A 13,759-nucleotide genomic window follows, 5' to 3' on the forward strand; every position below is an offset into this window, starting at 1 on the left:
AATCAAGCCGTCCAAGTGCCATCTGCTGAAACCAGCGGTAAAGTACCTGGGACACGTTGTTCGTGCAGAAGGAGTCCAGCCTGATCCTGATAAACTTGCTGCTGTCCGTAATTGGCTTACTCCTACCACCGTGAAGGAGGTGAGACGTTTCCTCAGCTTTGCAGGATATTACAGACGCTTCATCCCGCATTTTGCACAGATTGCGGATCCGATCGTGGAACTCCTAAGGGGGCATCCCAAAAAGAGTCCAAAGACTCCTATCCCCGTTGAATGGAATGAAGGACGGGAGATTGCCTTTCAGCTCCTAAAGAAGAAGCTGACCGAACCCCCTGTCCTGGGTTACCCGGATTATCAGAAGCCGTTTCACCTCTATACGGATGCCAGTAAAAGAGGCCTGGGAGCCGTGTTGGCTCAGGTGCAGGACAACAAAAAAAGGGTGATCCCTGAGGGGAGCTGAGAAAAATGATCAGAATTATAGTTCCTTCAAGCTGGAATTCCTTGCTTTAGTGTGGGCTGTGACTGAAAAATTCAAGGACTACCTTGCTGCCACTCCATTTGTCGCCTTCACTGATAATAATCCCCTGGTGCATCTGAATACAGCCAAGTTAGGGGCTCTGGAGCAAAGATGGGCCTCCCGCCTTACCAACTATGACTTCACTGTGAAATACAGGGCAGGCCGTTCAAATGATAATGCTGATGCCCTGTCTCTGCTTCCCACTACAGAAGCGCCAGACGAACCAAAGGACGCCTGGGAGGAAGTGGATATGCCGGCGTTTTACAACAAATTTGCTCAACAAGATAATGTTCACACTGAAAATAACTCAGCTGCTAATCCCTATCCACCGAATACTCCTGAGTCCAGGGGAAAACAGGAAAGGTGGATTAAGCTCCAGTCAGAAAGTGGAGTCCTCAGTGAACTGCTCGACTTCCTTACTAGTGGGAGAACTCCTGAAAGAGTCCGCAGGAAGAGTGCAGACCCAGAACTATTGAAACTGTGGAGACATCGCCACACACTCTTCCTTCAAAAAGGCCTGTTGCTAAGAAGGAGCCTGGATCCAGTGTCCTGCGATAGGGTGTACCAGCTCCTCATACCACGTTGAGACGCCAGTCTTGTATTAGAGATGTACGACAACTGGTCCGGACATTTCGGCGTGCAGAAAACTGAAGCCACCATTCGCAGAAGGTTCTATTGGATTGGGATGAGAGAAGACATTGAAAAATGGTGCCGGGAATGTACTGCCTGTACCATCGGGAGAAGTGAGCGCCATGACCAGAGAGCGCCTCTCCATCCTATTGTGAGTAAAACTCTACTGGAGCTTGTTGCCATTGATCATGTGAAGTTGGAGCTAAGTCGCTCAGGTTATACTTATGCCATGACCATTATTGATCACTAAGTTTGTTGTCGCAGTGCCCGTGAAGGACCTGACAGCCAAGACTGTGGTGGAAGCATTTCCGGCTGCCCAGAGAGAATCCTCACCGACCAGGGGTCTGCGTTTGAATCCCAGCTGTTCCAGGAGATGTGCCTGCTACACAATTGCCAGAAAGTCCGGACCACGGCCTATCATCCGCAAGGTAACGGACTCTGTGAAAAGATGAATCAAACTCTCATTGAAATGTTGAGAGCAGTACCCCCTGAGACGAGGGGTGATTGGCCTACTCTGCTGCCACAGCTTATGTACAAGTACAACAATACAATCCACTGCTCCACCGGGTACACACCTTTCTATTTGATGTTCGGCCATCAAGGGAGGCTTCCTGCCGACGTCTTCTTAATGCCAAAGAGATTGTTCAGGAGCGCATGGAAAGTGCCCGGGAGCGACAACAGAGAGACTATGACCTGATTGCCCATGCGGGACCCCTGGCTATAGGAGACGTGGTGTGGTTGAAGAATAACCACCGAACCAGTAAACTGGACAGTAAGTGGGAGAGGACTCCCTACGTCATAACTGATATTCCTAATGCTGAGGCCCACATTTACCAAATTTCCAGAGAAGGTAAAAGCTCCCAGATCGTACACAGGAACCATTTAAAGCCCTGCATAGAAGGAGAAACTGCAGCAGGGGACATTGAGCCAGAGTCTCCTGAGCCAGAGTTGTCAGCCCAACCTGTTGATCCTATGCAGGCTGTTGAAAACCTGTTACATGACAAGGAGCCACTTCATTGGTTCCTCACACCTTGTTTGAACTTGGTGGTACCGGCTCCAGTTCCTGCTAGTCCTCAACCCCAGGATGACCTGTCCCAGGGTGTACCTGAAAGGGCTCCAGAGCCTGTGGATTCCTCTGGCCCCCCTGAACCAAGGCAGGAAGAGCCTCTGCCAGTAAGAAGGTCCACGCGGCCTACTAAGGGGCACCCACCTATGAGATTCGGAGACTACATTGTTGACCAGAGTAGCTCCTCCCGGGAAACCCCTGTCTAACTGTCTGCAAGACCCGGGTACGGACTCAATGTGTTCTTTTGAGCCTCCAGAAACTTGTGTTATATTTGCACTTTTCTTTTATCATTATGGACTATCCTGGTTACTCCTGATATGCTGTACCCGGTCAGCGCCCCTGTTCCCTGTACTATCCTGCATGAAGAGAACGACACCTCTTTTCACCGCACTTGTCCTTTGCCAGCGGAGCTGCCTGATAATTTCCTTGCAAATGTAGTGATTGTTGTACATGCCTGGTTTGCATTTTTGTGTTTCAGGTCACAGTTTCCAGCTGGGTGGGCCCCTGTGTTGCGCTGAGGACGGGCAACCTCAAAGTAGCGGTGTATGTAGTGTCCCACTATGTGAAGGTGGGCACTACTAGGGTAATGTTGTTCTCCACCTCCTGTGGAACATGGTCATGGTATTTTGTATTGCGTTTTAAGGTATGTTGCCATATTATCTCCTGTGTACCAGGCCTGTTAGGGATGTAGTTCCTCCTCTTAGGCAGTAGAGGGAGCTAGGGAACCCCCTAGTATATATAGTTAGGCCCAGACAGGAAAGAGTCAGTTCAGTCTAATCCAGGAGGCTAAGTAGCTCAGGCTAGCCTGCCTGAAGTTCCTGAGCAAGAGAAGCACAGAAGTTAATCCAGGGGAAGAAGTTGCCTCCTGAAGATATCTAGTACCTTTAAAAGTACAGTGCAGAGACACTTTTATCCAGCCAAGTAGAGAGCTGAAGGGCAGAAGGATATTTTACAGCAAGAGGATATATACCAGAGGAAGGTTTCCCTACCCAAGGATAAAGCCAGCAATAGGGCATACGGGTCTTGGAAAAAGCCAGACAGGATCTAAGGAAAATGCAGCCTGATCTGTAAGTGTTATTCCCTCTGAGTATCTTGCAAGGACTTTGCCTGCCATTTATATGAAGCCTGCCTGTTACCAACCTTTTACACGTGGAACTAACTAAAGACTGTAAATAGTTGAACTGTTCAGTAAAAATAAGTTCTGGTTCACTGCAACTTGTGTTCCTCAATTATTCCTACAACAAATCGATATGCCACCGTTACCGGCACTGGCGTGACAAACTATAAGGGATCTTGCCACGGGCACACTAAACCTGCAACACCCAGGGCACCTCACCTACCACCAGGCTTGGTCCCTATACCCAGAGAGTGCCCCAGAGGATCTATGTGCCAGCCTCTCCATCACTGCTGTACGCCTGCCCAGGGTATATAAAAACTTTGAGTACCAAGAACACCCTCGGTTTAGTAACTACCCCTGTGACCTCACCCTGCAGGGCTGCGTACTGCACACTTGCCTCCTGCTATTAGCTTCTACAGTTGTAGGTATAGGAGGTGTACAAGTAGCAGAAGCACACAGGTCCTGGTGACTAATGAAGTGCAAAAGTTCCTCTGCCTCCTGATTGATGGGACCTTTTACAGATTTTGAATTGCATTGCATTGCACCTTTAAATTATGCCTGGCAGGGAGAGACAGTTGTTGCAGAAGCAAGTTTTATTAATTTTCACAAAGAGGCACATAAAGCTTAGCAGTTACAGTCGCATAAGTGGTACTATATGGTTGATGGTTTCTTTCACACCTGTTGGGTAGCTTAAGGGAGGTATTGGCTCTTAAAGGGGTCGTCCGGGTTCAGAGCTGAAGCCGGACAAACCTCCATTTTCACCCCAACCGTTTTACTGGCTAGGGCAGCGCTAAATCCTGTCCATCAGTGTCGGTGACATCACCGGGGTTCCTGGCAGCCCCATGGAGAGCCCGGTACGTCACCGGATCTCCAAAAAATGCCTTTGCCCTGCATGATTTAGCGCAGGGCAAAGGAGAGCATCGGAGCATGAACTGCTCCGATGCTCATGTCAGGGGGGCTGCGTGGGTGAAAAATAAGGGTATGTCCAGGTTCAGCTCTGAACCCGGACAACCCCTTTAAGGAGACCATCTGGGTATAGACACTTAGTGGCAATGCTGCATGGGAAAAGTCGATACCTCTTCATGCTTAATGGGTAAATAATCTTGAACAGATGAACGGTGGAACAGTTGCATGAACACAAGAACTCTCTTGCTGGAACTTTGAGTAAGGTGCGCCATACTACAAATTCTCAACTTTAAGTGGTTGTACATAGATTCAAGTTAAAGTAGTACAGTGTTAACTATTGTAAAGGACTTTGGACTGTATCGACCACGCATTGCTCAGGAACTGCTCAAACTAAAATTCCTGGACATTTAGTCTGTGCAGTATACACACTGTATGGAAACAACTGTAGGTGGTCAAGAGGTATTTCCTGGGAAATGTAGTGGTCTAGAGTTTGTCAGGACCCTCAGAATAGCCAGGGCATCAATATCTAAGAGGCTGCTGCAACTCCGCATGCAGTGGTAGGTAGTAACCTCCCTTAGATAGCGGCACTAAAGGTTCAGAAAAGACTATCAGCCATCTTGGGCACAACCTGCCAAGGTTCACTTTATACCTTTTGGTCACTTCAACCATTGAATGCGAATCACACCATTTCAACTTGCAGGAAGAAGGTACCATCTTAGCACACTCTCTTGAAGGGCTCAATCACACAAACGAAAGGTGTCCGTGCCTGTATTGCGGACCGCAAACGGCGGGTCCACAATGCATGGGCATCGGCCGGGTGAACTCAGTGCCTTCTGAATGCGCACCCATTGACTTGAATGGGTCCATAATCTGCAAGATATGGCAAAAGATAAGACATGTCCTATCTTTTGTGGAGCAAAAGCCCACAGAAGCGGTTCTGTGGGCTTTCAGGTCTGTGCTTCTGCACTGCAACAGACAGGACATGTTCTATCGTTTGCAGTATTTTGCAGATCACGGACCCATTTAAGTCAATAGGTCTGCATCACAATACGGGATTCACGCGGCCGGCTATTTATGGTCCGCAACACAGGAACAGGACCCTTACTTTTGTGTGAATGAGCCCTTAAGCCTCTTTCACACGGGTGTCATGTTTTTGGCCCGGATAAGATGCGGGTGCATCGCAGGAAAATGTGTGATTTTTCAGTGCGAGTGCAAAACATTGTAATGCGTTTTGCATGCGCGTGAGAAAAATTGGCGTGTTTGGTACCCAGACCCGAACCCGGACTTCTTCACAGAAGTTTGGGTTTGGGTTTGGTGTTGTGTAGATTGTATTATTTTCCCTTATAACATGGTTATAAGGGAAAATAATAGCATTCTTAATACAGAATGCATAGTACAATAGGGCTGGAGGGGTTAATAATTTTTTTTTTTAACTCCCCTTAATCCACTTGTTTGCGCAGCCTGGCTTCTCTTCTGTCTTCATCTTTGCTGTGCACAGGAAAAGGACCTTTGATGATGTCACTGTGCTCATCACATGGTCCATCACATGATATTTTAACATGGTGATGGATCATGTGACGGACCATGTGATGAGCGTAGTGACGTCACCACAGGTCCTTTTCCTGTGCACAGCAAAGATGAAGACCGAAGAGAAGCCGAGCTGCGCAAACAAGTGGATTTAGGTGAGTTAAAAAAAATTATTTCTTTTTTTTAACCCCTCCAGCCCTATTGTACTATGCATTCTGTATTCAGAATGCTATTATTTTCCCTTATAACCATGGTATAAGGGAAAATAATAATGATCGGGTCCCCATCCCGATCGTCTCCTAGCAACCATGCGTGAAAATCGCACCGCATCCGCATTTGCTTGCGGATGCTTGCAATTTTCACGCAGCCCCATTCACTTATATGGGGCCTGCATTGCGTGGAAAACGCACAAAGAGGAGCATGCTGCGATTTTCATGCAACGCGCAAGTGATGCGTGAAAATCACCGCTCATCTGCACATCCCCATAGAAATGAAAGGGTCCGGATTCAGTGCGGGTGCAATGTGTTCACCTCACGCATTGCACCCGCGCGGAAATATCGCCCGTGTGAAAGGGGCCTTAGTCTAAATGCTTGCAGAACCATTAAACGGGCCTTAGGGAAATCAGTCCTTAATACGAAGATGAAAATGGTAGGGGCTAGTAAGATCCCTCATTCACAATTTGCAGAAACTAGCGCCCTTGGACATAAGTCTCTTTCAAACTCACTAGGCTCAGTGTACAGTATCTGATTAACCCCTCTGAGGGCTTTCAATCTTCAGGACCCATCTTTCTCACTGTGTACACAAGGCATTGTCTTGGGTTGCACTCACAATCTCCCTCTGTCTTTAACACAGCCCACTGATGTGCTCCTTGGTGACAAGGGTCAGACCTTTGCTCAGTCTCAGCCAGTCTCTGTGTCTCTCATACATTTTATTGTACCCAAACAAACACTTTAGGGTACACTCACACGACCGTATAATTTTATCCGCATTTGTTCCGCATTTTGTGGAATAGATGCGGATCTATTCATTTCTATGTGTGAATAAAATGTGCGGACAACATTCAGTATGTTGTCCGCATCCGTGTTTCTGCATTTCTAGTCCGCAAAAATATGAAGCTTGTCCTACTATTGTCCGCACTGATTGTTCCGCAGCCCCATTCAAGTCAAAATATCCGCAAATTGCGGATGACATACGGAATGGTTTCCATATGTCATCCGTTTTTTGCGGATCTGTTTCCGTATTTTTGAATGCCTTAGGCCTCACGCACACGACAGTGTTTTTTCACTGTCAGTGATTTGGCTTCAGTTGTCCGTGTCCGATTTTGCTTCAGTTGTGTTTTCTTGTGTCTTGCTTTTTTTTTTTTGTCTGACAGGGGAAAAATAAGGAAAGTTAATGAAAAGTGTAATTTTATTGCACCGCGGTCTTGTTGAAAAAAACGGACACGGATGACATACCAGTTGTGCATCCGTTTTTTTTTGACGGACCCATTGACTTTAATGGGTCCGTCCTCCGTTTTCCACTGACAAGAATAGGACAGGTTATATTTTTTTGACGGACTGGAATCGCGGATCACGGACGTGGAGAAAAAACTGAGGACGATCAGTTTTTTTTCACAGCTCCATAGAAATGAATGGGACCTCCGCTAAACTGTGAAAAATGACGGAACGGACGCGGATGCACACAACGGTCGTGTGCATGAGGCCTTAGGCTCCATTCACACATCCGCAACGTGTTTTGCGGATCTGCAAAACACGGACAGCAGCAATGTGCGTTCCGCATTTTGTGGACCGCACATTGCCGGCACTAATAGAATATGCCTGTTCTTGTCCGCAATTGCGGACAGGAATAGGATATGTTCAATTTTTTTGCGGAATGGAAGTGCGTACCCGGAAGTGCGGTTCCGCAATTCCGTGTCCGGGCAGCACATCGTGCTTCCCCATACAAATGAATAGGTCCGCAATTCCGCAAAATGCGGAACGAAATTGTGGACGTGTGAATGGAGCTTAAATAATTCTTTTTTTTCTCTCTCTTTTTTTTTTTCCTTCCATTTTTTGCGGACTGTAAAAAACGGAAGACATACGGAACACAAACGGAAATCATTTGTCCCCAAAATGCGGACACACGGTTCCGTTATTTTCAGACCGCAAAACGGAAATGATTACACACGGTCGAGTGAATGTACCCTTTTATAGAGGCCCCTCAATCCCCACCTACAAATGCTGCAATGCAACACTTCTGGTGTCACAAACTCCCATGTTAAGGCCTTCTGCACATGACAGTATGGCTTTTTCAGTGTTTTGCAGTCCATTTTTTACGGATCCGTTGTTCCATTTTTTTGTTTCCGTTCCCATTCCGTTTTTCCTTATGGCATATACAGTATACAGTAATTACATAGAAGAAATTGGGCTGGGCATAACATTTTCAATAGATGGTTCCGCAAAAACGGAAAGGATACGGAAGACATACAGAGTACATTCCGTATGTGTTCTGTTTTTTTTTGCGGACCGATTGACTTAAATGGAGCCACGGAATGTGATTTGCGGGCAATAATAGGACATGTTCTATCTTTCAGCGGAACGGAAGTACGGAAATGGAATGCATGCGGAGTACATTCCGTTTTTTTGTGGACCCATTGAAATGGATGGTTCTGTATATGTACCGTATACAGAGCGCAAAAAAAACTGCCCGTAAATGGAAATGTGTGCAGGAGGCCTAAATCAGCACAGGACATCAGAAAAATTGACTCTTCTGGCTGGTGCCTCTTCCTCCTACTAAGGGATGACATCTATCCCTTTACTGTGCAGAAGGACCATTATCTCAAATGGCACATGTGGAGGACTGGTGAAAGTTTAAAATCAGTGTCCAGGTGCTACCGCTCTGCACATATAATTAAAGAGCTTAACGCTGGGTTCACACCTCAGCGTTTTACAGCGCGTTCAAACGCGCTGTAAAACGCTCAACACATGAAAGCCAATGCTTCCCTATGGCCCTGGTTCACACTTGAGCGTTTTACAGTGCGTTTTACAGTGCGTTTGAACGCGCTGTAAAACGCCCTACGCTCAAAAAAGTTCTTGAGCTTCTTTGGGGCGTTTTGTCGCGCGTTCCCGTACATAGACTTTCGGGAACACGCGACAATGGGCGTTCGCTTGTCTCTGTATGCGCGATTGTAAACGCCGGTACAATCGCGCATACAGAGCGCTCCTTTCAGAACGCTCAGGTGTGAACCCAGGGTAATGGGAACCTGTCAACATAAAAATGCTGTCCTATAAATTATAAGCATAGATGAGCATCGGCAGGGGAGATTGATATATAGTTCTGTGTAAAAAGATTTAGTATAACTTGGAACTTATTGATTGAAATCCCTACTTATTCCGGGTTTTAGGAGTCTCGTGCATGGAGTTATTAATTGTATAAGCCACTGAGTAGGACCACTTACTGGACTAGTATAAGGAGAGATTTAGGGTGCATTCACATAACTGTATCCGCATTGTGGTCCGTGTGCATCCTGCACTTTTGTGGGCCACATTTTTGTCTGCCAAATAGACAAGAATAGGACACGTTCTATAATTTGCAACTTAGCCGCACAGATGCAGATAGCATGCGTATGACATCCGTGTACTGTCCGCATTTTTTGCGGACTCATGAAAATGAATGGGCCTGCGTACGATCCGCAAAAATGCGCATTGGGCGCAGACTGAAAATACAGTTGTGTGAATGCACCCTTAAAGGGTTGTCCTGGCTTTTACGTTTGATAACCTATCCTCAGGATAGGTCATCAATATCAGATCGGCTGGGGTCAGACACCTGGCACCCCTGCCAATCAGCTGCATGAGGAGACAGCGCACGCAGTGTGCACATCCCGTCTCCCTTCTCTCTTCCTGTCCGCTGCTGCAGTCTATGGTCTTTGCCATAGACATCAGCGGTGAGCTTGAAGAGAGACGATGGGAGATGGCAAATGCGCACTGCGCACTGTCTATTCATACAGCTGATCAGCGGGGGTCCGACACCCTGATATTGATGACCTATCCTATGGATAGGTCATCCCTAGTAAAAGCCTGGGCAACCACTTTAAATGTATAAAACACAAAGTATACAGAATCCTTTCACAGTATAAAAATACCTGCTCAGCTCCTCACGCTGTATAACATGATGCTGGCAGATCACACTACTTCTTATCTGTATATACATTACTGTATCTTTTCTTTTTTACTCCACTTGAGTCACTCATGACTAATGGTGGTTGTAACGAAATCCGAGGTAAATAGACAGATATATAGATAGATAGATTTCATATTGTCCTAAAAGTATTATCAATAGCTGATTGTATAGCAGTGGCTGTTGATCTATTAAGTAAATGCAACTTGTACCTCCAGGTGCCAGCCAGTCTGAAAACTAGGTGAGACGCTCCACCTTCTCAGAGGAAGCTCTATTTAACACTGGCCTGCTAATTACAATACATTTGGGCACACAAACGAAGAACTGGAAGGGAGATATTAAAAATGCGGAGCAACCCCCAGACATGTTGTCTGCTAGACCAGCGGGTGGTCTAACCCATTCAATAGATGAATGAAATAATATCAGACGCCATAACTCCGACCTCATAACACCCACATCCTCAGAACCCTAATAATTGTGTTCAGCCTGACATGGGCTTCGGGGAGAGTCTATACACTCCATACTGAACATGAGGCATTTTTCGGTATTCAGGATCTGGCCTTCTGGAAATCATAACTCGATCATATTTGGTGTCTGTATGACTTGGACGAGGCGACTCAGATTATAGGATCTTACCTGTACCTGCAGTCCCTGCCATACGGCGAGGAATCACCGTGATTCATATTGCGACATCGGTCAGCCTTGTGGGAAGGTGGGGCAAAAACCTGAATAATATTAGATGTCCCAAAAGGCCGGACCGAAAGGAGGGAGGTGGCCTCACAGCCCACCCCAAATGGGTGTTTGGGAACAGGTAATTGTCAGCCATATTTTATCTGTTTTACTGCATTGTTATTGTATGTATATTTTTATCTTTTATCTGACACTTTCTTTTTGTATTGCACTGCACTATTGTGTATTAAATTTAAAAACTGATAAGTCCCTTCCTTATGGTCTTATAGAACTTGCTCTTTCGGAGGGAATAAAGTTACCAGTAGTGTTTCCAGAGGATTTTAGGTCCCATATAGATAACTTGTGTTAAATTTGGGTAGAGAGGGGGGCGTGGCCTGCTGCGGACTGAGATGGCTGCTTGGTGAGAGAGCTCCGCTTCACCATCCCTGTTAAGCGACCCAAAGCACCTTGACAAGAGAGAGCTTGAGCTACCAGATCGTCTTCTACCTGCTCTGTGACATGATGACCAGGAAAAAAGCCTCCCGACCGGGTCTCCGACGCCTCACAGACTTCTTTTCTACGCAGAAGCCTGATGGCGGCTTCCCGCTACTACGCGCCGTTTCTTCACCCGCGCTGCAAGAGGCCGAAAACTACAGGTCATCCACAGATAAGAGAAGCTCTCCTTCTCCGGCTACTAATTGCGGAGACACAGAGGGGAATGTCGCGCGTTCACAAACGCCTCATCGATCCGGTGCAAGGGGAAACATACCCCATGACATCTCCAGGCCTGAACAAGGGGATGCCATGTATCCTGAATCGCCGGTGAGTGACTCCATAGCTGGAAACGTGGCAAGCAGTATCAACCCCCTAGTTAAGCCCCGGTCCCCTGCTGTGGCTAAGACCACAACTAAAGTGGATGCGGTGTTGGACCCTTTACAGGACTTTGTTTGTTCTGATCAAACAGTGTCAGAAAGCTCGCTGAAAGCAATGCAGTTCATCACTCTCTCATTTCGCAGCTGCAACAAGTGGCCTCTTCTATTACCTCCTCCTTAGAAGATATGGGATCCAGAGTGAATCACATTGAAAATAAAATGGGGGAATTAACCAGCTCCCACAATGATCTTATTGATGCGCACTATTCTCTAGTCTAGAAGATGAGGTGGCAGGGCTGAGAGCTAAGATGCCTGACCTGGAGGACAGGAATAGACGCAACAATTTAAAATTCAGGGGCATCTCAGATTCATTTTCCCCGGCTAACCTGCAACAGTATTTGGGAGAAATGCTTCAGCTGGTATTCCCAGATAAAGATCCTCAAATGCTTTTGATTCACAGGGCTCATCATCTGCCCAAACCTAAACATCTACCAGCGGCAACGCCTAAAGATGTAATTGCGCGTTTTCACTTCTACTGCACAAAAGAGGATCTAGTTTCCTATGTCAGGAAAAATCGCAATTTACCAGCGCCATATCAGTCCATTCAAATTTTTGCTGATCTCTCACAAGTAACACTGCAAGCTAGAAAGCAGCTATCCACAGTTACCAAAGTATTGAGGGAGCTCCAAATCCCATACAAGTGGGGATTCCCGATGAAACTTTTGATACACAAAGATGGGAAAACATACGTTATCAGGAACCCTGAAGAAGGCGAATCTCTGCTCAAAACTTGGAACATTGGTAGTTCATTATCACCGGTTCCAGCAAGAAAGAAACCAACTTCCCATGTGGCCCCGGACTGGACCTCAGTGGGAGACTGATTTTGAAAGTGATTCCTCTATAGTTCACTATTTCCTCCTAGTCAAGTTGTCATTATTAACGTTAGGGATGGCGGAAAAAGGCGGAACTGTTCATCCCCGATTTTTCTGGTCCTAGGTTCTTGTAACCCTCGTTAGACCCGACCAAGTTTGTTCTGTTGCTAACCTATGTTTTCTTCACAGGTTGTATAACCACTAATATTGGATTTTTATTTTTATTTTTGTCCTATTACTCTTTTCCTTTTTGATGGTCAATTGATGGTAATCCCTTCACCACGTCCACTCAGATATGTAAGATTTGTATTCTGTATTCAACTCTTGAATAACTTCTATTTCTATGGCAGTCAAGGTTTTATCTATTAATGCTAAGGGGTTAAACTCCCCTTATAAGAGATCCTCACTCTGGAAAGACGTTAGCTCTTCCCAAATTGATATTTTATGTGTCCAGGAAACACATTTTGTATGCCACAAACATCCAGATTTCTCCCGTAAAGGTTTTTCTAATATCTTACTTGCCAACTCAAATAAGAAAAGAGCAGGAGTAGCTATTGCAATTAAAGACTCCCTGGGCTTTCAGGTTGATAAAGTGCTATGTGATGAGGGGGGGAGATACATTGTTCTGGTGGGTTCGGTGGGTTCGGTGGCAATTACCCTGGTCAATATATACGCCCCCAATAAATCCCCTATAAGGTTTTTAAACAAAGTCCTGCAGAAGAAGCGCACTATACAAAAAGGTTATCTAATGATCTGTGGGAACTTTAACATAGTGCCAGATGGGATTCTGGATTCATCAAACCCGGACAGATTAAAAGCTCCAACACTAGGGCGTTGGTTAAGAGATAACCAACTATATGACATATTTCGATGTTTAAACGCGAATTCTAAAGAATTTAGCTTTTACTCAGCGAGGCACAGGTCGTTCTCCCGAATTGACCTGTTTCTATCTAATAGACCACTATTATCCAAGATATCTAAATCTTCTGTTGGGAACACATCATGGTCTGATCATGCACCAATTTCGTGCTCAATCACCCAAATTCTGCCTGTCAATACTCAAAAATCCTGGAGGAATAACACCTTTCTCCTGCGGCACCCCAAGTATAAACCACTCACAGAATCCGCCATAGTAGACTATTTCTCTTTCAATGATACTGAAAATATTAACTCTCTCACTTTGTGGCAGGCTCATAAAGCCACCATTAGAGGAGAATTAATAAAACAAAGCTCACACTTCAAGAGAACACGTGAGGCTTAACTGTCGGCCCTTCTAGATGAAGAAGCTAGGCTAGAAGAACCAATTTCTCAAAAGATAAATATTCCCCACTTAATTGCACCTGACAAAATTTCTAGAATTACTCATCCAAATGACATATCGGAAGCTTTTAGCCACTTTTACTCTAAGTTATACAATCTTAACAAAGATCC

Source organism: Bufo gargarizans, chromosome 2 (genome assembly GCF_014858855.1).
Source record: "Bufo gargarizans isolate SCDJY-AF-19 chromosome 2, ASM1485885v1, whole genome shotgun sequence".
NCBI classification, from domain to species: domain Eukaryota; kingdom Metazoa; phylum Chordata; class Amphibia; order Anura; family Bufonidae; genus Bufo; species Bufo gargarizans.